The sequence below is a fragment of the Lutra lutra genome, chromosome 18, assembly GCF_902655055.1.
Source record: "Lutra lutra chromosome 18, mLutLut1.2, whole genome shotgun sequence".
Taxonomy (NCBI): Eukaryota; Metazoa; Chordata; class Mammalia; order Carnivora; family Mustelidae; genus Lutra; species Lutra lutra.
This window is the reverse complement of record NC_062295.1, coordinates 26,647,713-26,671,441: the sequence shown is the minus strand read 5'-3', so window position 1 is coordinate 26,671,441 and position 23,729 is coordinate 26,647,713. Positions and strand designations below refer to the sequence as shown.

The 23,729-nt window shown below is 47.5% G+C and overlaps 1 protein-coding gene across 1 annotated transcript in view; it reads left to right on the top strand.

Moving 5' to 3' along the window:
- GALNT17 (polypeptide N-acetylgalactosaminyltransferase 17) overlaps nucleotides 1-23,729 on the top strand; it is a 430,193-nt gene that overhangs the window by 160,852 nt on the left and 245,612 nt on the right. The gene's annotated exons all lie outside the window — the stretch shown is intronic.

Below are 23,729 nucleotides of genomic sequence, written 5' to 3'. Positions count from 1 at the left end.
GGGGACCCGAGTCTGCGACATCTTCTCATGTCCTTTGTCACTAGCAGAGGGCTTCTGTCTTCCTCTGTCTCCTGCATAGTCCACAACCGAGTCCTGTGGATTATGAAATATTATCTAAATGAAGTCTTGACATTTTTTTAAAAGATTTTATTTATTTATTTGACAGAGAGAGATCACAAGTAGGCAGAGAGGCAGGCAGCGTGGGGGTGGAAGCAGGCTCCCCGCTGAGCAGAGAGCCCCATGCAAGGCTTGATCCCAGGACCCTGAGATCATGACCTGAGCCAAAGGCAGAAGCTCAACCCACTGAGCCACCCAGGCGCCCCTGAAGTCTTGACATTTTTTTAAAGTAACCCAGAAACACACAGGAAGGTCCCCAGTACAAAAAGTCCTCAGTAAAACACAAAACTCGCCATGATCTCATTACCTAGAGATGGCAGTCAGTCAAATCTTAGCATCTTGTGTTTGAGTCAATTTTCTGTACAGATTATGAGCACGTGATGCATTGTTTGTACCCTCTTCTCATTTAATATTATTTCGTGAGCGCTTGCTGATGTCATTAATTATGATTAACGACGATCATCATTATGACCATTTTGCATCATTATTTCCGTCGTCAGAAATTTAGGGTATTGTCAGTTTGTCGTTATTATAAATAACCGTTTGATGAGTATCTTCCCACTCACGTCCTTGTCTGTAGTGAATTGGTATTTATCTTCTGAAAGTATAATATCCCCAGGCCGTATCGCAGGGGTACTTCTGGAAGCTCTAGATTGATGTTGGGGTACTGTCCTCCAGAAAGCTGGTGGCCGTCTGCACTCCTGCGGGAATCTTACCTGACCCTACGCAAACTGGGTCCTGGCGTTTCAAAAACACTGTGTCACGCTGGTGGGTGAGAAAGTACATTCCGTGGTTGTTTCAACATCCACTGTTCTATTGGAGAGTCTTATCTTTTTTTATAAATTTATTTATTTTTTATTTTTTAAATTTCTTTTCAGCGTTCCAGAATTCATTGTCCATGCAACACGTGCCATCCTTCATACCCACCACCACCCCCTTGAGAGTTTTCTCTTTTAATCAGTTTGTTTGTGTCTTGGTTGCCTCACGAAAGGTCTTTGTTCTATGGGTTCAGATTTAAGAATTATTTGTTTTCTCCTTGGGAAGTGGAGAAGAGGGATCGGCCATAGAATCAAGATGCTGGAGGGAAACCCGTCTTCTGGGCCGGTGACCACGTTGACTTCACGGGGTCCTTTGTCTTCATTTAGAGTTGTCGTGTCTCCTTCCTTCCCGTGAAGAGTGTGTCCGAGGTTAGGCTGGATTATTCCTTTTTCAAATGGGTTTCGGACAAATCAGTTACATATCCTGGTTACTGAGAAAAATAGATTCAAGATAAAGAAAATTATCTTAAATGGATTTAAAATTGCAGCATTAGCCGAGAAACCCGCTAAATCTCTCTCTGCCTAATAAACATATATTCATCCTGAATCGCTGGGAAAACACACGTCACCCCTGTTGGAAGGGGTTTTGTGCTCCTGGACTTCTGCTCGCAAATACATCTGGCTGTTTTCATTTCCCGGTGCTCTCTGATTAGCCTTTCTTATTTGGACGTTGGCAAATACACAGAGCCATATTTTGGTTGCCTGCCTTTGAGAATGACAATGTTTCCAACATGGAGCTTACTGGAAGTAGGTCAGCCGGACACAGATGAGGAGCACCTGTTGTGTGCTGGGTGGTTCCCCACACAGAAGGCCGGACACTGGAAAAGACACAGTCCTTGCCTACTTCTTATCCAGGGAGGGAGGGAGACGTTTAGGCAGGGTGAGTCAGCTCACTGAGCTCTATGTGGTGTGTGTCAAGCCACAGGTTTATACAGCCTGTGGGGGAGGATTGGGGAAGCTTCCCGCATGAGATGATGGCTGAGCCTGATCTTGAAGGGTCATTAGGGGTTGCAAAATGAGCAAAAGGCAGAGGGTAGGGATGGACCAGGCAGGGGAACAGCAGGAGCAGAGCTGGGGGTAAATAAAAACATGGTGTATTGGGGGTTGGGGGTGCGTAGTGCAGCGTGTTCCATAAATTAGCATGGTGTCTTGAACACCACACTTGTATCTGGCCCCTCCTGGAACTGTACTAAGATGGTAGTAAAGAACGGGAGAGCTAACCTGTAAGGGATGACTGGGCAGGTTAGGGCCTGACCGCTGGCAAGAAACACCCTCAAAATTTTGGGAGATGGAAAGAGGAGAGACGGTTGGTAACTGAGAGCAAACCAGATGAGGCTGGGACCCAACCTCCTGCCTGTGGTGGGGAGAGATGAGGAATCCAGCCTAGTCACACCTCAGAGCCCCAGAGATCTGGGCATTGGAGGTTCTGGGTACTTCCGATGGCTGAGAAGTAGATTTGAAGAGAAGGACTGCAACTGTACCCCCACATCCTTTCCCCAACACCGCCCCTGGCAGAATATGGGCGATTGAGTCTCCGGAAAAGGTAAACTTTGGGCTTCAGTTCATAAGATGTAGCCTAGAACAGATGGTCAGACTGGGTGTCATCTGGGGATACCCTCAACGTTGTTACCCCTCCAGGGCTGTGCACCCTCGTAAATTAGTACTTGGGAGAATGTACTCTTGAAGCAGCCAGCCTAAGAAAGGGCTGATAGATGGGATGATTGGCCCCCTCCCCAAATGTCTGTGCTCTGTTCACTGTTAGTAGGGTGTGCCGTTGTAAGACTCCATTTGTCCCCACACGGCTGTCTCACTCCAAAATAAGAAAGACGAGCCAGGATCCCTGGACATCCCAGCAGAGTCTTGGTTACAAAAGTCCTTAACAACAGCTACAACAGGGGGTGCCTGGGTGGCTCAGTGGGTTAAGCATCTGCCTTTGGCTCAGGTCATGATCCCAGCGTCCTGGGACTGAAACCCAGCATCGGGCTCCTTGCTCAGCAGGAAGTCTGCTTCTGTCTCCACTCCTCCCGTGTGTGTTCCCTCTCTCGCTGTGTCTCTCTCTCTCTCAAATAAATAAATAAACTCTTTAAAAACAACAACAACAACAATGACTGTGACAACAGTAGAAAAGGCATTTAGAGGAGGAAGACACTATAAACTTTCGAACTATAATTAGTTAGATCATGGAATGTTTTGTTTTATTCACAAAACAGGAGCCAAGTGCTATGGCAAAGTAATAATCCAAGAATACAAAAAGAAGCCCTAGGAGTTACAAATAAGGTAGGAGTAAGTCAACAGAAGAGTGGAAGATAGCATTGAGAAAACCTCCAACAGATCAAAAAAATGAAAAGTAGGAAAGAACAATTAAAGCAGTGGATCAGTTCAGCACATTCAGCATAACTAACAGGGATATGGGGAAGAGACCAGAGAACATGGAGAGCAGAAAATTACGAGACCGGTGATGGAGCGTGATTACCCAGGACTGTAGGACATGAGCTTTCAGGTTAGGGGGTCCCACCCCGTGTCTACGGGATGAAAGAAAAGAGGAATTAAACCCACATCACCAAATGTCAATATGTTTGTGCAACTCCTCAGAGCACCCCTCTGTTTTCTAGCTGGCATGCTGCCTGATTTGTGAGTTAATAAAGCTAGTTAAATCTTCAGGTTTTGTTTTATTTAATTAATTTATTTAAAGATTATTTATTTATTTATTGAGAGAGAGAGAGTCCACGTCAGCAGGGGTAGAGGGGAGGAAAAGAGGAAGAGGGAGAGAACCCTCAAGTAGACTCCCCACTGAGCACAGGCCCCAAAGTGGGTCTCAGTCCTTGGACCTTGAGATCATGACCTGAGCCGAAATCAAGAGTTAGATGCTTAACCACCTGATCCACCCAGGCACCCATGATCTTCAAATTAAAAAATATGTAAAAATGTAAAATCTCAGGACAGGTAAATATATTACATTTAAGTAGATTCTCCACTGTTGTACCTTCCCTGCATCTGTTTTCAAGAAGCTGCTTCAGGATATGCTCCAGTAAAACAAGGGAGTAAAGTAAGAAAAAGAATGATAACAGTATTGAAGAAACAGGGGACTCAAACAGGAGCATACAAAAGGCAGATCCCAGGACGCTGATGAAGGGATGCTCCAGGGTAACATTTCAGGGTGACAGCTGTGTGGCAGGTCAAGAGAGCACCCATTCCACACTGGAACAGGGGGATGGAGGGCTATATGAAGTAGGTCTCCAAAGGAGCCAGGGATAGAATAGTTTGATTATGTAGCATTTTTGACTGCATCCAGAATTATTATTATTATTAGTAGTAGTAGTATTGGAACGTAATTGACATACAAGCTTGTAATGATTTGATGTTTAGGGACATTGTGGAATGACCACAGGTTTAGTTAACGTTGGTCAGTGCATATAGTTACAGGTTGTTTTTCTTGTCATGAGAACCTTTGAGTTCTACTGTCTTCGTTAACTTTCACAGGTGTAATATAGTATTATTAACTGGAGTGACCATGCTGTACATGATGTCCCTAGGATGTACTTATTTTATAACTGGAAATTTCTTCCTCTTGACTCCTTTCATCTGTTTGGCCTACTCCCCACCCGCCTGTCTCTCACAGCTACCAGTCTGTTCTCTGTAGCTTATTTTGTTTGTTTTTAGATTTCATAGATAAGGGAGATCATACAGTATTTGTCTTCTCTGACTGACTTCACCTTGAAGGCCCATCTGTGTTGTCACAAATATCAGGATTTCATTATTCTGTATGGCAGAATAGGAGTCTGGTGTGTGTGTGTGTGTGTGTGTGTCACATTTTCTTTATTCATTCATCCACTGATGGACATTTTGATTGTTTCCATTTCTTGGGTTTTGTGAATAACACTGCAGCGAACATAGGGGTGCATATATCTTCTCAAATTAGCATTTTCTTTCTTTCTCTCTTCCTCTCTTTCTCTCTTTATTTTTTTCAATAAATACCCCAAAATGGGATTGCTGGATCTTATGGTAGTTCTCTTTTTTACTTTGTTTGAGGAACCTGCATGCTGTTTTCCATGTGGCTGTACCAGCTCTCATTCCCACCAAGAGTGCACAGGGTTCCCTTTTCTCTAAATCTTCACCAACACTTATTTCTTGTGTTTTTGATATTAGCCAGGTGTGAGGTGGTATCTTGTGGTTTTGATTTGTGTTTCCTTTATGATGAGTGATGTTGAGCATCTTATCATGTGTCTGTTGGCCAACTGTATGTCTTCTTGGGAAAAATGTCTGTTCAGATCTTCTGCCCAATTTTCTAATTGGATTGTTTGATTTTTTTGCTATTGAGTTGTATATATGAATTTTGATATTAATCCCTTATCAGTTATATGATTTACAAATATTTTCTCTCATTTAGACATTGCCTTTTCTTTTTATCATCGTGTTTTGTTTTGTTATCTCTGCAGAATCTTCTTTCTTTGATGTAGTCCCCCTTGTTTATTTCTGTCTTTCTTGCCTTTGCAAGATTTTTTTAAACCATTCTTTCAGAAAGTTTGGGACTAATTAGTGATAGAAACAGAACTGAAAAAAAAAGGGGCTTCCAACAAAGCAAAGAAATTGTTAGCCACAGGAAAAAACTAAGAGTTTCTCCAGAGAGGAATTGTAATTTTATACACTGTGTCTCAGCGGGGCATGATATAGTCACACCAGTGTAAGTATTGGATACGTACCTACCTGCAGATCATGATGTAGCTATAAGTGGACAAAGGAGGAGGGCCAAATGTGGCTGTGAGGTATGGGAAGTGGGAGACCATCACATCTTTATCTTCAGAAACAGAAAATCAGTTGCAAATATCTAAAATGTGAACATCAAGAAATAGAGGCATTCCCACTGATAATTAGGTACATGGAGATTACAGAAATGAGATGGGGCCATATATGTTTTTGTTTTCACAAAATCAACGTTTAATTAAGCAGTGAGTTGTTAACCTACACACAAAACAAAGAATTATGCGTAGACCAGGCAGGGTGGAAGTATGGTAGAAGAAAGACGTAGAGGAGACAGGAAGAGGTGGGTTGGATGCATTGCCCACATTTGCCTTTTCACAGTCTTTTGGCAGCTCCCTGGAGGATGCGTTGGAAGGTGGATTTGGTAATGAATTTGGGAGGTTGCCCATGAGCCATATATGGTAACCAGAGGCACCATTGTGCACTCTGGGCTCTGCAGCGGAAGTTACCAAATTAACCTTTGCTAACTGCAGATTAACCCTTGCCATCAAAGAATGGCAGAGGATTTGCCCATGGAAGCTCCTCTCTGAGCCCTGGGGATGGGAAGGGGGAGCTGTCTGGGGCCAGAGTAGTTTCTTTCCTCTGAGCTCAGGAGGGAGTATCCCCCGATAGGCGAGATCCTTTTTGTGAAGCTCGCCCAAAGCCCTCCCAGGTGTTGAAGATTTAAATCAGCGACAGAACCTGGCGTGGCTTTCATTCTTACTGTTTTATTATCAGGCTGCTCTTAAGAAAATTGTTTTTCGTAGAAACATGAATGGATCTTTAGGTAGTTGTGGGATCAGCCGTTTATTCGTCATCTTTCACACAAACGGATTCCAAAATGTTGTTTTCTCTTTCATTTCAGTTCTGTGGGTTGTGCTTCTTTTCCTTTCACCGGACAGATCGTTTAAATTTGTATGAGTCCCAAACTGTCAATCTTGCCAATTTCATTTCTTCACTGCTTTAAAGCCGAGGAAGATACCGTCCCTCAGAAATATGTGTAAATATTCTATTCTGTTCATGCTGCTTTTCCAGGATGCTTGTAGTTTGTTCCTTCATCCATCCAGGGTTTATTTGGGAATATGGTACCAGGTGTGCATCTTTTGTTTAAAATGTCTGTCCGTTTTATCCAAAGCAGCTTTAAAAAAAAACAACTGTAAATATTTCTTTCATTTGGAGGTGCTAGATATAATGCAGTTTATACGTTTTATAGATCTAGACTTATTTTCTAAGCTGTATACTGTTCCTTTGGTCTCTATTTTTTTTTCTTTTCCTTTCTTTCTTTGTTTTTTAAAAATTATTAAAAATGATTTGGAGGGGCGCCTGGGTGGCTCAGTGGGTTAAGCCTCTGCCTTCGGCTCAGGTCTTGATCTCGGGGTCCTGGGATCGAGCCCCACATCGGGCTCTCTGCTCAGCGGGGAGCCTGCTTCCTCCTCTCTCTCTCTCTCTGCCTACCTGTGATCTCTGTCAAATAAATAAATAAAAAAATCTTAAAAAAAAAAAAGATGATTTTGACCACCGTCTCCAGTCGGCCAGGCACTGTGGCTGCATGGAGGGGAGTCAGGCCCACCCCGGCCCTCTAAGAAACAGGGGATTGTCGGGGGGCAGGTGGCAGGGGAGCTCACAGGAGTCCAAGAGCAGCACAGAGGCAGCCATGCTCTTACTGGTGAGCAGGAATTTTTCCTTCAAAGGGAAGGCAGGGGCATTTTAAAGAGAAAAACCTGTGCTTGAGGACTGGACAAGTTCTCGGATTTGGGGGTGAGGGGAGCAGCACATGGACTTCTGGCTGGAACAGAGTTTCCAGAGTGAACGGTGGAAGGAGAGATCGGAGGGGAAGCAGGTGGCGGGGTGGGGAGGCAGCCTCAGGTGCCAGCCTGGGTTCCGACGGGGTCTTCGGCTCGTCCGTGGGTGCAAGTGAAGGACCGAGGCAGGAGGGTACAATTGGCATCATCCCCTTTCTGACAAGAGAGAGAAAGTTCCCTGCGGCGGGAGGGCATCGGCCGGGTTAGGACAGACGGAGGCCGGTCGCAGGCTGGTTGAGTCCAGTCGGTTTCGTCTTCAGCGTCTCCTCCATTGCCCAGCCCAGTGCTCAGTGCTGCCTGACGGAGAGGACGGCGTCGGTCCAATACTAGACTGAGTGTTTCCTTATTCGCTTACTGTTTTCACGGAAATCATTTCTCGTAGCAAACCAAGGACTCAGGCGGAGTGGACGGGCTAGATTCAAGAAGACTTCCTGAGATCAGCCAGATGAGGCAATTGATGGGATATGGGCGAAGTGGGTGCGAGCAGAGTTTTTCGCTTGGGAGGCAGAGTGCAGTGATTTCATTCACTGGGACAGAGCGTCCATACGGGCTCACGCTTTGTGTGGGCGGAGGACGATTGGCTGGTCCAGGTTTCGTTATGGTTTTCTTGAGGCCACCGCGTGAGACGAACCTGTCCAGCTTTATTCCCTATGTGACTAGGTGTGTGCGAGCGAGGAGGTGACATGGGTGACCCTAGAAGCCAGACAAGGCTTAAAACACCCACTCTGGTCCCTTGCGGAGAGACACCAGAGACACCATTCCTTGTCCTATGGCGGCATGTGGAGGATCTCCCTGCCCCATCATCTGGTAATCCGGGGAGGCAGCACCCGCCAACCCCTGATCCGTGTGTGCTTATGAAAGCCACTGCTGGGGCGCCTGGGTGGCTCAGTGGGTTAAGCCGCTGCCTTCGGCTCAGGTCATGATCTCAGGGTCCTGGGATCGAGTCCCGCATCGGGCTCTCTGCTCAGCGGGGAGCCTGCTTCCTCCTCTCTCTCTGCCTACTTGTGATCTCTGTCTGTCAAATAAATGAATAAAATCTTTAAAAAAAAAAAAAAGAAAGAAAGAAAGAAAGAAAGAAGGAAAGCCACTGCTGAGGTCCTCGCACGCTATTTATGGCTGGCCTCCTCCTCCCAGATCGTGTCGGTAATTTATGGGCAGTTTCTACTGCTGTTATCTTCAATTTCTCCTTTGGCCTCCTGCTTATAAATCCAGATGTCGGGTTTCCTTGGCGTTCACTTCGCTTCACTCAGAGATTCCTCTCTTTCCTTGCCACAAATTCTAACCTGTTGTAATTCGATGACACCTGCCTTGGGCTCACGGGGCATGAGACGTTTGTAGACTGACTTCATGTCCACAGGGACGGCTGTGCCTTTGGGTTTGGGGGTCGGGAGCAGTGTCCAGGCTGGCTGCAGGGGTTTGAGAATCATCCCAGTCTGGCGGGTGTCCAAGGTGGAGTCGTGTGTGTACGTGACTTATGCTGTTGTAAGGACCCAACTCAAGGTTTCCAAGAAACCTTCTGATTATTGAATTGGTAACTGGGCTTTTTTTTTTTTTTCTGAATTGTTCTTCTGATAATATCTTGTGTCTCGTAGGTCGGTTTTCTAGTAGAGCAGAAGCACCTCGAAGAGAGTCAGGGCCCCTGTGTTAAACCTTGTCTTCCCCAGATGTGGGCACGGAAGGTCACGGTCCCATAAACACTTATCAGTTGACATTATAAGGAGGGGCTCGGTTAGGAGTGTCCCTGAATCACTAACCACAATAATTATTCCCTTTTATTGACTGCCTTTTATGTTTTGTCACTGCGCTGCGTGCTTTATCGATCTTGTTTAAATTTAACTGCTCTCCGAAGTAGGTGCTCCCATCTCTGTTGTGTCAGTGAGGAGGGGGGTTAGGAGAGGTGAGCCCCTGCCCGAGGTCACACAGCCTGTAGGTGCTAGACCCAGATTCAGACCCCCCGTGTGTGCATCTTGGGGGTCTGTGCACTTGCCCACACACTGCGTTGCCCCTTCAGGCCCTGCCCTGCCTGTCCCCACTTGTCTTTCCATGTCCACACACTGGGACTTTCTAGCTCCACACTGGCTCCGTCAGAAGGAAGAGACACCCTAAGTCTGAGAAGCAGAACAGTTTCTTTGGAGAGAGAGAGAGAGCGCGCGCGCTTGTGTGTTTGTGCGTGCGTGAGTGCATGCGCGCGCACACTCCTCATTTGCTTCTCCTTGTCCCATCCGCCCCTTCCAACTAGAGCCACATTCCACCAACAAAGGGACTGTCCTTCAAATTCGATTCACTGCTGTCCTTTACGGCCCCCTCACATGGAGGGTGAGAGAGTTGAAACCCTCTTTCAAGGATACGGTATTTGTAAAACACAACAAGTAAACTGTGCAACATGGATCGGTTCAGGAAATGTCTTACCGTCGAGCTGATCTCACCTGGATGTGAGATCTCACCGAGAGCAAGGAGCTTCTTTGGCTGGAGCTGGTCCTCACCCACAGTCGTGGGAAGTGTGGAAATAGCAGAACCCTTCCTCTCCCATCTGCTCCCCGTTTCATGGGCTCCTTAGGTCTGAAGAGCATGTCTGCGCCACTTAAAATCTGTAATGGGAGAGTTTTTCAGAGCGGTCAAGAGCATGGACATGGAAATCTGCGTCCCCTCCTGGCTTTGCCTCTTACTGGCTCTGCAGCTGTAGGCCACGCATTTAGCCTTTCTGGGCCTCATGTGTGAAGTGCCGATGCGTTGGTATTTACTTCAGGGAACTGTGGGGAGTAAATCGATTATTTCCTGGGGGCTGTATGGGCTGATCTACCAGACATGGTCTAAGCCTTTCTCGTGTACTAATGGTACCCAATCGATCAATATTAGCTACGGCTACTTCTTAAAGGTCCTTCATCCTACATACCCCGGTCCTAAAACACCTTGTGTGGAACGACAGAAGCTTTAGGGAAGGATGTCCCTAAAGACTAGGGCACAGCTGCGTGTCCTTAATATGGGAAACCGAATCTAGGGTAACGAGCATTCCCTTATCCCCGGGTCAGCCCAGAAATCCAGGGCACCCAGCCTGAGACAGATGCCAGGCTGTGACGAGCACCTGGGAAGGTCGTTTGGGTGTTGGAGGGCCCAAAGGCAGAGCAAAAGCTGGTGGGAGAGGTCCGCCGCCTCCTGCTTCTGCTTTGCCAGCATCAAGAGCCATCAAGAGAGTTTACAGTCGGCCCTTGAGCAACGTGAGGGTCAGGGGTGCAGATCTGCCTACAACTTTTGAATCCCTAAAATCTCCACTACTCCTAGAGAAGAGCAGGTGTTATTAGGAAAATCACAAGAAAGAGAAAATACACTTACAGCACTGTTCTGTGAAAACATCTGCGTGTAAGGAATTCACCCACGTCCAACCCTGCTTGAACCCAGTCCAAACAGGTCAAAGATCGGCTGTAACATGTGCTCTTATTTCTTCACAAATCAAAACGATTTTTTTCCCTCCACTCATGAAAACGACTCTTCCACGAAAAGGCCCCATCTCATTTCTGTAATCTCCATGTACCTAATTATCAGTGCGTAGGGACCCGTGGGGGGGCTCAGTTGGTTAAGTGTCTGCCTTCAGCTCTGGTCATGGTCTCGGGGTCCTGGGATCGAGTCCCATGTCAGGCTTTCTGCTCAGTGGGGGGCCTGCTTCCCCCTCTGCCTGCCAGTCCTCCTGCTTGTGCATGTGCTCTCTCTGTCTCTCTCTCTGACAAATAAAGGAAAATCTTCAAAAAAAAACCCCAAAACCCGCAAGCTTCCCAGGTAATCCCAGTATCTCATCAGACTGACGCTCGGCAGGCTCATCAGGTTTCTGGAAGCCTGGCCCTCACAGCTGACTCACCAGGACTGCTGGCTAGAACCGTCAGGTCTCTGGGCTGGTGACGGCCACGCTGGCCAGGATGGGGGCTGTGAACCAGCATCTTTGTAAGCTAATTCAACTGAGCGATGACACCAGACTGATTCTTATTTCTAAATTCTGAGCGTCCTGTCCCCCCCCATTTTCTGAAGCAGGTGGAAGAGGAAATGAGGATCAGGACAAAGTGGGGTCTCCCCGGCTGGGGGAGGTTCTTATTCTTTGCTGTCGGTTTATCTTCCCTCCTACCCCTTGTTTCTTCCCGTCCCGTGTCCTCTAGTGAATCTGTTTATTTAGTGAGTGAAAATAAATAGAAATCAACCTCATTTGGGGGCACCTGGTGGGCTCAGTCGGTTAAGCATCTCCCTCCGGCTCAGCTCATGATCCCAGGGTCCTGGAGGCTCCTCCCTCTCCCCCTCCACTCATTCTCTCTCTCTCCCAAATAAAATAAATCTTAAAAAAAAAAAAAAATAAACCTCATTTTGAATTATCTTCCTTTTCAAATTTCCTTGCACCCCACGAAATGGTTGACGGCCCTCTGGAGTGTTGCACACACAGAGACGTAGAGTGGAAAGGTGGATGCGAAGCCGAAATTCCGTTGGTGCTACCAAGGGCATCGTAAACATGGGGGTCAGAGACGTAGCTAATGTTTAAGGAGGGATTCTACTTCCAGAGGTAGGGCCAGCCTGGCTGGCCAAACATTTATGAATGGGCCAAGTTAATCTTTCATTTGGACCTAAAAGGATTCTTGGAAGTGCGTCAGAGCGAGGGGCAGGAGAGATCCCCTCCGTCCGCGCCTGCTCAGACAGCGTTCTGGTCCTGTTCCAGTGGCAGGTGATGTCATCAGGTAGAAACCCAATGTGAACCCTGTCGTGTCCATGCAGATGGCTCTGCCCAGGGGCCTGTTGACAACCACCAGGCTTCTTGAGTACCAAATGCGTGCCCCCCAGATGTAGACGCAACTATGGGAAATGGAATTCTTGATTTATCACCTTAAGTCAAGCCAGTGCTGGGGTTTACAGCCGCCATGTGTCTGCTTCTGCAGCCCTTTGACGCTTTGTGTAAGGATTTGTGGGCACACGTGAACTGTAGGGGAAGAGCCCACTTCCAGCAATAGTCAGAAATTCCCACAATGCCTGCAACTGGGGACTCCTGCGACGTGCAACCTGTAGGATTCTAGGGCATTATCCTGCTACCAGGGCTACTGACCCTCCCGGTAGCAGTGTGCTCTGAGCTAAAACAAACTCGGGCTCCTACACGCACACGCACACGCACACGGGGACACACACACGCGCGCACACACAGCCCCTAGAAGAAAGCCCACACCGGCCTCCACGGGCCTGGTGTAAGCAGCCTGCCGGATTCCACTCTGATTTGTCTAGGGGCTACTTACGTGGAATACTTCCCCGAGAACGTTTGTTTCTCAGCCGTGAATGTAATCAATAGAGGCAAACGTTGCTGCAATCACAAGGCCTTTTTTACGTGTGCAGTTCGTGGTGGGCTTTGCTCTGCGAGCAGAGTAAACACCCCCAGAGAGGCAGCAGGGGAGCCCTGCGGTGCTGCAGAACAAGCTGAGATTCACGGCGCCGGCAGAGCTGAGGGGACGCGCAAGGCTGCTGGCGGAATGGGCGAATGGGCTAAATCAGGTATTAATGGGAGTCTCTGTGTGCACTGCAGAGGGAGACAGGCTCATCAGTATTACGGAGGGAAGGTCCTTGGAGTTAATTTGGAAAAAAATCTGATCAGCCAGCAGAGCTCCGAGGATGGATGCAGGAGAAAGAAGACGGTGGCATATGGAGAGAACATATTTGTTCTTGGAAAATCAGTAGAAAATGTTTAATGTCATCATAACCTCATTTGCATAAAAATAGTCATCGGCTGCAAAACGCACGAAAGCAAAAGAAGACGTGGTGCAGCTGATGCTGTTTGAGTCTCGTTTCATTATGGGTGACATAAATAATCCAATTGAAGAAATAGATGTAAAATTGCTTCAAGTGGGTGTACCGTGAACCCTCACTCCTCGAGGATTCCTTTAACGGGATTGTTGTGGTGATGAAGGGAGGCTGCATGCCTCCATGGGCAGTGCCTTCTGTACCCTTGACCCTTGATAACACCGTCGGGCTCTCCATCACTCACAAATGCTTTGTGGCCACACATGAAAGTGTCAGTGGCATGGGCGAGTCTGTAAGATGACCTTGAAGACGGTGTCATCCTCATCGTGGGGCATCCAGCCCCCTTTTGCCCATGGCTCCGCTTACTCAATGTCTGACCATGGGGCATCTGAGGAGACTTGGGCTGCTCTGTGGTAGACATAGAATTTTTTTTCTTTTTTTAAAAGATTTTATTTATTTATTTGACAGAGAGAGATCACAGGTAGGCAGAGAGGCAGGCAGAGAGAGAGGAGGAAGCAGGCTCCCCACTGAGCAGAGCCTGATGTGGGACTCGATCCCAGGACCCTGGGATTATGACGTGAGCTGACGGCAGAGGCTTAACCCACTGAGCCACCCAGGTGCCCCTAGACACAGAATTCTTAATAAACACTTGGAACCCTGGTGACACAGTGAGAGCCACTGTTTTTATCTTACAAAGTCTGGCCGAGGGAATTCTTATCTAAGTATAAATTGTGGCTGGTGTGGAGAAAATTGATGGAATTTATTAGTTAATTGATTTCAACAGAGAGTTCCAAGGGCCATGTAGAGAGCCATGGAAAGGTTCTATGGGGGTTGTAGCAGATGTGTATGACACACACACACACACACACACACACACGAATTTATTTGCTCATTCGGCAAATACTCAATGATGGGTGCCTGTGTCCCGGGTACTATGCTGGATACTGAAATTATAATGGGAGATAGAGAGGAAACTGAGAAAAATATACACAAGATAATTATAGGTTGTGGATTGTGGCAGTAGCTTTGAAGCAAGCAACAGAGTGCTGAGATAGAGTAGCTGGACATGAGGGTGTTCTTTAGGGAAAGGCCCACTGAGGGACCGGAAGAAACGGGCATGAGCCAGCAACTCAGACACCGGGTAGGAGAATGCTCCTGGTGGAAAGAACAGTCCTCAGAAAGGCCCCGAGTTTGGGGTGGCCTTGGCACCACTATTTATGAACTGGTGGGAACTACTGGCAAATGGTTTGAGGAGGATGGAGAGGTGGGTAGGAGCCAGAGCATGTGGGACTGTGGGCAATGGTGAAGACCTTGGGATTTACTCCAGTGGGAATAGAAAGTGAGTTTTTCGGTTGAATAACATAGCCCCCCAAATGCATGTCTATCTGGAACTTCTGATGGTGACATTCTATGAAAATCTGGGCTTCGCAAAAGAAACTAAGTTTAGATGAGGTCATACCAGATTAGGGAGGGACCTAAATCCGAGGTGACTGGGGTCCTTGTAAGAAGAGGGGAGACGTAAAGACACAGACACAGAGGGAAGAAGCCCGTGGGAAGACACAGGCAGAGTGTCGAGTGATGACATAGTCACAAGCCAAGGGATGCGAACTACTGTCCGTGATCTCCAGAAGCTGAGATGCAGCGAGGTTGGGTTCTTTTCTAGAGCCTTTAGAGCATGGCCCCAACACCGTGATTTCAGACTTCTAGCCCCCAGAACTACGTGATAATAGATTTTTGTTGTTTTAAGCCACTCACTTTGTTATGGAAGCTCCAGGATACTAATATTAATAGTCATGGAACCCATTGGAGGTCTGATATGGGGAAGTGTCATGACCTGGTGTATGTTTTTCAAATGTCATCTGAATGCTTTGGAGGATAGGCTGTGGAGAGCTAGAGTGAAGCAAGGAATCTGGTTGGGAGGATGGTAAAGGTAGGAGACAATGGTGGTTCCAACCAGGTGAGCACAGAGAGATGAAGAAAAGATGAGAGGGTGACATTGGAGGTAATCATGGGAGATTGCTGAGTTTTAGATGGAAGCATATGGCTAATGCCATTTGCTGAGTTAAGGGGGACTTAGAAGAACCAAACAGATTTGGGGAGATATTTAAGAATTCTACTTTGGATGTGTTAACTTTGATTTGACTTTTGGTCCTATTATTGGAGATATCAAATATGTGGTTGAACAATTTATGAATCTGGAGCTCAGGTGAGGGTTTGGGGTTGGGGTATACCTCTGGAGGCATCAGCAGCAGATGCCTGTTGAAACTGAGGTCACTAAGGAGGGTTGGCAATGAGACAAGGGCCCAGGATTGAGCATTAGGTAGGTCATTCCAAAACTCAGAGCATTGGAAGAAGAGAAGAATCCAGCAGTTGATGTGAAGAGGGAACAGCAAATAAGGAGGGAGGAAATCGTGGACAATGTAGTGACCTGGAAACTGAAGGAGGAGAGCATTTCCAGAAGGAAGGAGTGGTCACTAGCGTGAGTGGTACTGAGACGCCAAAAGTATCCATCGGGTTTGGCAACAGGAAGAGCATCGATGACCTCCACAGGGGTATTCAGCCCTGGCTGGGAGTGGTTAAGGAGTGAATGGGAGACAGGGATTGGGGAGAGCAAATTGACTATTCCTGGTGACTCTTCTTGTGCGGGGAAAGAGTCATGGGATTGCGTCTGAGGGATCTGGGTATCAAAAGAGGTTATTAATATCCTTGTGCTTATTTTTAAATCTTTGTTATGACATAAATTCAGACTCACGGAAAAGTTGCAAGAATAGTACAAAAACATTCTACGCACCCTTTACCCGGATTCCTCGAATGTTAACATTTTATCGTATTTCTGTTTGTCCATACATACCTGTTTTTACCTGAACGGTTTGAGACACGACGCCCCTTTCCCTCTTAGTACTTCAGCATGAGTGTCCTGGGGACAAGGGCGCTCTCTTACGTCATCCCAGAACGATACAGATAGTACTGTGGTCCACAGTCATTTATGTTTCCCCGATGGTCTCAGTATGGTCCTTTTGGGAAAACCAAGTGCTGGATCACGAAGGACATTCAGTTGTCATGATTTTTTCATTTTGAAATGGGCTTGCAGCATTTCTTTGTTTTTCGTGACACTGACATTTTCAAAGACTTGTGAAACATCTCAATTTGGACGTGTCCATTTCTTCAGAATTAGATTCAGGTCAGGTGATCATACAGGAACACCACACAAGGGACGTGTCCCTCTCAGTGTGTCTTATGAGGACGCGCGTGGGGTCTAGTGGTTTCGTTGCTGGTGGCGGTAATGCTGATCGCTTGGCTACAGGACGTGTCTGCCTGGTTGTCACTTTCCTGTCCCGAGCCGTCCCGTGCAATGTGGAATTAGTGAGAGCACGTGGGCTCCCTTGCCTTAGTTTTGACCCTGATGGAAATGCCTGCCGCAGGACACTGGTTTTAGGACTGTGGTGTAGGTGTTTGCCTGGTTAAGAATGTATCTATCAATTCCTCTTTTCCTGAGTTTTTTTAAATTAGGAGGAGTTGAATTTGTCCAAGGCTTTTCAGTATTTTCAGTACCTATACGGATAATCATAGATTTTCTTCTTCCCATATTGTGTATTATGTTATTAGATTTCCTACTGCTGAATCAAATTTGCACCCCCGGAATAAATTCCAGCAGGCCACGGTGTGTTATTTTCTTAGCATGATAGTCGCTCATATTTTATTTAGAAGTTTTGCATCAATATTTGTGATTCTTTCTCTCTGTACTCTCCTTAAGAGGTTTGGGTATCAATACATATAAAAAGAATTAGGAAGTTTTCATCCCTTTTCAATGTGCTAGAGCGACTTATAGAGAATTATGACTATGTGGTCTTTGAAAGTTCAGTAGAATGTATCTGTGAAACCTTCTGGTCCTGAAGGTTCTTTATATGGTAATACCTTGATGCTTTTTCCTATTTCTTCGAGGGAAATGGGTCTATCAAGTCTTCTGTCTCTAAAGAGGTCAACCTTGGCAAACTGCCTTTCCCGGGGATATTGTCCATTTTATTTTTATTACAAATTTATTTGTGTACAACTGCAAATTATTCTCAACTATTTCAAGAGTTATTTTTCCCTTTGGTTTCTCATTTTCTATTTTTGTGCTTTCTCCTTTTTCGGTTAAACTAGCTAAAGGTTGTCTTATTTGATTAATTCCTTTTTAAAAATTAGAATTTTGAGGGGCACCTGGGTGGCTCAGTCGTTAAGCCTCTGCCTTCAGCTCAGGTCATGATCCCAGGGTCCTGGAATCAAGCCCTGCATCGGGCTCCCTGCTCAGCGGGAAGCCTGCTTCTCCCTTTCCCACTCCCCCTGCTTGTGTTCCTTCTCTTGCTGTGTGTCTCTCTCTCTCTGTCAAATAAATAAATAAATAAATAAATAAATAAATAAATAAAATCTTAAAAAAAAAGAAACATGGTTATTCAAAAAATATATATTTATATTTATTATTGCCTTCCTTATATTTCTTTGTGGCTTACTTTGTGGTTCTTTTTCTAGCTTTCTGAGCTGGTAAAGAAATTCAAGTATCTTTATTGCTAAAAGTTTTTAAGGTTTTGAATATTCTTACTTCTTGGAAGTTTCCCACGGATTTTATATGCTGTTTGCATCATCATTACTTTTTAGAAGTACTTTAATTTGGGTTTCTACTTACCCCAGACTCAAGATTTGTTTAGTTGTATTTTTTTTTAATTTCCAGGTGGATGGCTTTAGAAAATTATTAATAATTTTTAATTTTATTGCATTGTGATCACAGACTGTTGTTTGTCCTATTTCTGCTTTATGACATGTCCTAATGTTTCCTTTGTGATTATTTTTTACAATTTCCCCTGAGGTTGAGAAGAAGGTGTTTTGTCTATTTCTGGGAGTAACGTTTGGTGGAGAGCCATAAGTGCTATTATAGTGGTTGTATTACTTAAGCATTCCCTCTCTCTCTCTCTTTCTATAAATATATATATACATATATATATAAATATAATTATAATTATATGTATATTTTATATATTTATTTAAACAACAGTGCTTTTATTTATTTATTTATTTATTTAGGAGAAGGAGCTAGAGTGAGCGAGAGCACACACGAGGGGAGGGGGGCAGAGGGAGAGGCAGAGGCCGGCTCCCCACCGAGCAGGGAGCCTGCCTCTCAGGACTCCATCCCAGGGCCTGGGGATCGTGACCTGAGCGGAAGGCAGACACTTCACCAACTGAGCCCCCCAGGCACCCCGTGAGCGTTCTAATTTTTACTTGTTGTCTCTCTGATTTGTTTGTGCGAAGAGCGGGGCGTTAATATTTCTGGCCAGTGGGGGTTCTCGCCTGTGCCTTGCGTCCACCGTCGTGGTTCCTGAGATGGTGGCCGCGTTATTTGGTGCCGACGTAGGAAAAATCCCCACATCCTCACTGTGAATTATGCCTCGTAGCGTCACAAAGTAACCTTTATTCCGCTTCGTTGGGTGCATTTAATGCTTTTGGTCTTGTATCTCCTTTGGGTGGCATCAGGTCCCTCACCCTGCTTTGTCTTTCTTCTGCCGTGAATGAAAATGGGAAGTTTTGAGGGTTCTGTGTCTTAGAGTAACACTATAGTTCTATTTGTTCTTTTAGCCATTATTTGTCATTATTCTGGAGAATGTGGTGAAAGATTTGGATTTCCGGAGGCCGAAACTTTCGAGGCTGCTCTTAAGTTGGCAGAAACAGGATTTAAAGTTTATCCCGACGAGGATGTTCACCTATGTCAGGGAGGCAGCTGCGCCAAAACCCCTTTGCAGTCCTTGATGTACCACACGTCCCTAGATTCTACCCTGGGGAGACTGGGCGGGAGTCCCTGGAAGGGGGGTCCAGCAGTTGGTTCATCCAGGGACTTCTCAGGTAGCTCTTGCACTCATTAAAGAGTGGGAGCCATGGATGTAGATGGGAAAAGTGATGAAGTCAGGCACAGAAACAACTACCCTGGGTCACAGCATGGCTGGCCCGGAATTTGGGGGACTTTGGGTCACTCAGGTAATATTTACCATCATAAAGCACAAAAGAAAAACTCCCCATATATTGTTTTTTCCTCCTTACTATTAGGAGAGAGGAACATATGACCATCTGGTATATCTGAGATTTAGAAATACCAAAGCATTTTCAGTGTCTGTTGTCATACACCATTCACGCCAATTTCCGCTGTCTTGTCTGTCTGCCGGATTCGGAGCGACGGCTGACGCCCCGTGGCTGTGTTCCCAGGACTTGCGAGATGACTTTTCTGTCACAAACTACTCCTTCCTTCTGGGTTCCTTGCTTCAGGGACTCCTGGGACCTGGAAATCACGTTTCTTCCTCTTCTTTCCGTGTCGTGATCATGGAGACTACATCTCGTCTGGATTGGTGGTTTCATATCTGGGGGACCCGATGGGCTAATTTTTAAACCAGTGAGTTCTCTAGAGGTTTCTAGAAAACAGTGGAGATACCGAATTGCTTGGATTTAGTTAATACTGTGTTTCCGTTGTGTTTGGTTGAGCTGTACGAAATTGCTGACATTGGACCAGAGACGTTCGTCTCCTGTGGTGCCTCGTACCTCTTCAGCTCTTTGAAACCGGGGCCAGGGTCTGGCCCAGCTGCTGGCTTCCTGTTAGTCCACATGGTGGGGACCCCTCTCCGCTTTTCTCTTTATTATGGGTCACTTATTTACGGAGGCAACTTGTCAGATGTTTTAAGCACTTTTTTACGCAGCCAAGGGCTTCATGAGTTATTGCACACTCGGCTGGAAGACCTGAAGTGGACATCAGCCCAGGATCGGATTTTCATTTTTTCAGAAAAGCCTCTGCCATTTTACTTGCGATTCGGGAGCCAGCAAGCCCGACGGGTGCGCCCCTCACGGCGAGCTTCCACACCCAAAGCACCCCCGCCGTTCTCCACTCCGTACGGTGGCCTTGATGCTCCTTTCCCGTGTGCCTTCTCGCTCTTCCTCTCTGGTAGAGTCTCCAGTTCATTTCATCAAATAGCGGTCGCCTGTTCCTGTTCACCGTGTGGTGGGCACAGGGCTAAGGGCTTGAGGATTGTGCACACGGACGAGCTGTGCTCCCCGATGGCGTGGAGGTTTGGAGCTGCTGGGAGGAGCAGGTGCGTCGGTATAGGACCTCAGTGGCACTGACCTCCCGTCGAGCCTTACTCTTCTGGCCTAGATCGAAGGCCTTCTGCTTCAGGTCACGAATCCCGGTAACTGTGGCACAGTGACATTATAAATAGCATCGCATCTTGACTGCAGGTGAGCTCCCAGAGAGAGGGGGAGAGAGAGAGAGAGAGAGCAGGCAGAGAGGGGCACAAAACGTAGAGCACAGTTTGTCTGGGTGTTTGGGTGTTTGTTTGTGGGGTTGGACCGTGGCTGGGTCCGGGTGCTCTTCGTGTCCGCACGAGGCCGACTGCGCGATTTTCGTGTCTGTGGCTGGAAGGCTTCTGGGGAGTGTGTCTGCGTGCAGACTTGCTTTCTGCCCGTGAGCACGTGTGTTCATGCTTAACTGATGTAAGGGCTACGTTTCCCCCAACATATTACACCAAATGTACTTAACAGCAATTAGAATGTTTGCCGCCTGCTGTGTGCAGATCTCGCCGGAAAACAAAACTCTCCTAAATGGCGGTGTAAGTAATTCTGAAGATTAAAGCCAGTGATTTGCAGAGCGCCTGGTTTGTTTGCTTCCTGCAAATATCAAGATTAACAGAGAAATTCATTGATCCCGGTTCGCCTCCTCGAAGCTGGCGCGTGGGCCCCTGGGAGCACATCACACGTGGCTCGGTGATTCAGACGAACACTTGCTGTTGCTTCCTTTCACGGCCAAGGTGCTGAGTTCGTGGCATTTCTCTTGGCAAAAGGGGTCTCGAGAAAACAAATCAGTTTATGTGTGTTTTCCCCGGAAAGGCTCCACCCAGCCGTCCCCCAGTAACCGCCTTCCCAAGCAGGCATGACCAATTCAGAGGTCTGGAAAGGGCCGCTCGGGTCCCGATGCAGGGCCCTGCCCCCTCCCCGGGTTGTGCGATGCTGGGTGGATCTGCCGCCCTGGGCAACTGTGAAACCGGTTCTTGGCTCCGGCTAAGTTGCTCTGCAAGTCTCCCTTCCATTTCTAATGTGTGAGTTGACTCAAGAACCCGTCGTTTTGGACAATGAATGACGTGCCGTGGATGGCGCCAGGGGCTGGGAGACACGGTTGTGACTGTGAGGTGGTGTCATCTCCACACACACACAGCGACCAGCGACCAGCGACCAGCACTGGCTGCCGTTGTAGGCAATGTCTTGGGAGGGCGCTCAGTGCCTCTTCCCTTTCCGTGCACACCTGCTTGTGCCCTGCCCCCGTTTCCCCAGCTTGGGATCACCTGACTTCAGGTCATCCTCTGTGTCCCCTCCCAGGCCCTTCCTCTTCCTCACTCTTCTCCTGGAACGGCTGGGTGACTTGCCCACAGCGAGTAAGTGGCAAAGTCTGTCCTGTTGTAAATCCTTAGGGTGCCAGGTGTGGTCCACGGATCCCCGGCCGCCTCATGAGCTGGGAGGTTGTTAGCCGTGCAGGATCCTGGACCTCTCCAGTCCTCCTGAGCTGCATCTGCTCTTTGACCAACTTCTCCGGTAGATTGCATAGAGGGTCAAGTCAGAGAAGCCTGGTCTGGGACCTGTACCGTGACCCAGACTCCCAGGAAGCGTCATTCTCACCTTCTGGAGCAACCCTGAGACCTCCCGGCCGAGTCCCCACTGGCTAGGCGAGGCGCCTGGTAGTCTTCAAATGCCTCCGCTTGCCCACCTCCCATGGCTCTCTGGTGGCCAGACCGTCCAACCAGATACCCTAGGGCAGAGAGGCTGTCCCGCCCCAGGCTTACCCAGGCCCGAGGACTGTGCTACATGTAGCATCATTAAAAGCAGCGGAGGCCGAGTGGGAGGCAGAAACAACCGTCCGTAAGGTAACTTCCAGCCAAGATAAGGAGCTGCAGTCAGCGGATTCCCAAAGGTGTCAAATGATCGTGATGATCATTGTATCATAGGAAGACTGATATGGAGGTCCCATGCCCCGGATTCTCTACTGATAAGTGACAGTCCAGCACTTCGCTTCCACCTGCAGTAGGCGATACTGGTACCCTGCCCGCTTCTCTGCCCGCCGCTGAGCCCCCTGCCCGCCTGGCACGAGCCAGGACTGGAAGGGTCCACAGCCTGCCCAGGAGGTATGCAGCGCCTCCCAGAAGCTCCAGGATGTACAGCAGGAAATGTCTGCTGACCATTGCTGGACATCAGCCAAGCAGTCCCGGCTGGGGATGCCCTTTGATGCCTTTCCTGACAACATGCAGATTTCCCTCAGGAACACTGAAAGTACTGCTTGGGCTGTCTTTGTCTCCAGAAACCCTGGGATGTTCCCCGCCTCCCTACCCCCCACCCCCCAGCAGGCCCCATCCTGGCCAGCATTTTGCATATTCTGTCATTCCCTGCTATGCCTGCCACATCCGCCTGGACCCAGAGACCGCGTGTGCAGGGACAAGTTACAGAATTCTCGCGTGTCACTGCCAGCTTCTACACCTGGACAGTGGACAGGCAAGGAAGTCGGATCTTTGGAGCCAGGCCCCCGCTTCGGGGAGGCTCCGCATTCCGCAGGACCGAGGAGGACGCTGAGGGGCACCTTCGCGGAGGCTGGGGTCTGCCTCACGCCTGACCTTTCAGTCCAGACCTGTTCTCACACCCTGGCTGGCCTGGATACGGAGCTCAGTATGGCGGGAACAAGATGCTGACTCTTGGTCCGAATACTGATTGCCAACTCCTCGAGCACAGACGTGGTGATCTCCCAAATGCCCTGGCATTTGGGATCGGGGTGTTCCTACAGTTTTTCCTTTGCAGACACGGTGGGGAGGTCTTGAGCCTGTTCTCAAGGGACTTGGTGCCCCCACCATTAGCCCACTCAGGCCCATCCCATCCCCTCTTCTGGGAGGTGTTTGTGTAGGGGAGGAATTCCCAATTTAACATCATTTTGCCAAATAACAGCATTCCTATAAATATTCTTTTGGACCAGCATGCACAGTAGAAGATTTTATGGAGTACTGCTGACATTTCATACATACTTTTTTTTTTTTTAAGAACCCATTTGCAATTACTCATGAAGGCAATTTTTAAACACAGACACACACAGACCAGAGTCGAGGAGTAGAATATCTTAGGATGAGAAGACTTAGATGTGCAGGGACAGTCATTTTGAAAAAGTCATTACTTTGCCTGCTGGACCTTAACATGCTTCCCTCCTGCAATCAGGCCCGCTGGCAGAATCGGGAACAAGATTCTTTAAGGATGTAGGAGAACGGGACCAGAGGGACTCATTTGCTGGGGCTGAATGCCAACCGAAGATTCCTCTTTTTAAACCCATTTCTGGGCTCCTTCCTTCCCCTCCTGTGCCGCGTTTCTGGGAGGAGGTTTTAATCTATTTCTTCCTCCACGAATGGTACAAAGCTCTGTGTTGGAATTTACAGATGTTTCCTATGATTTTCTACCAGCCACATCC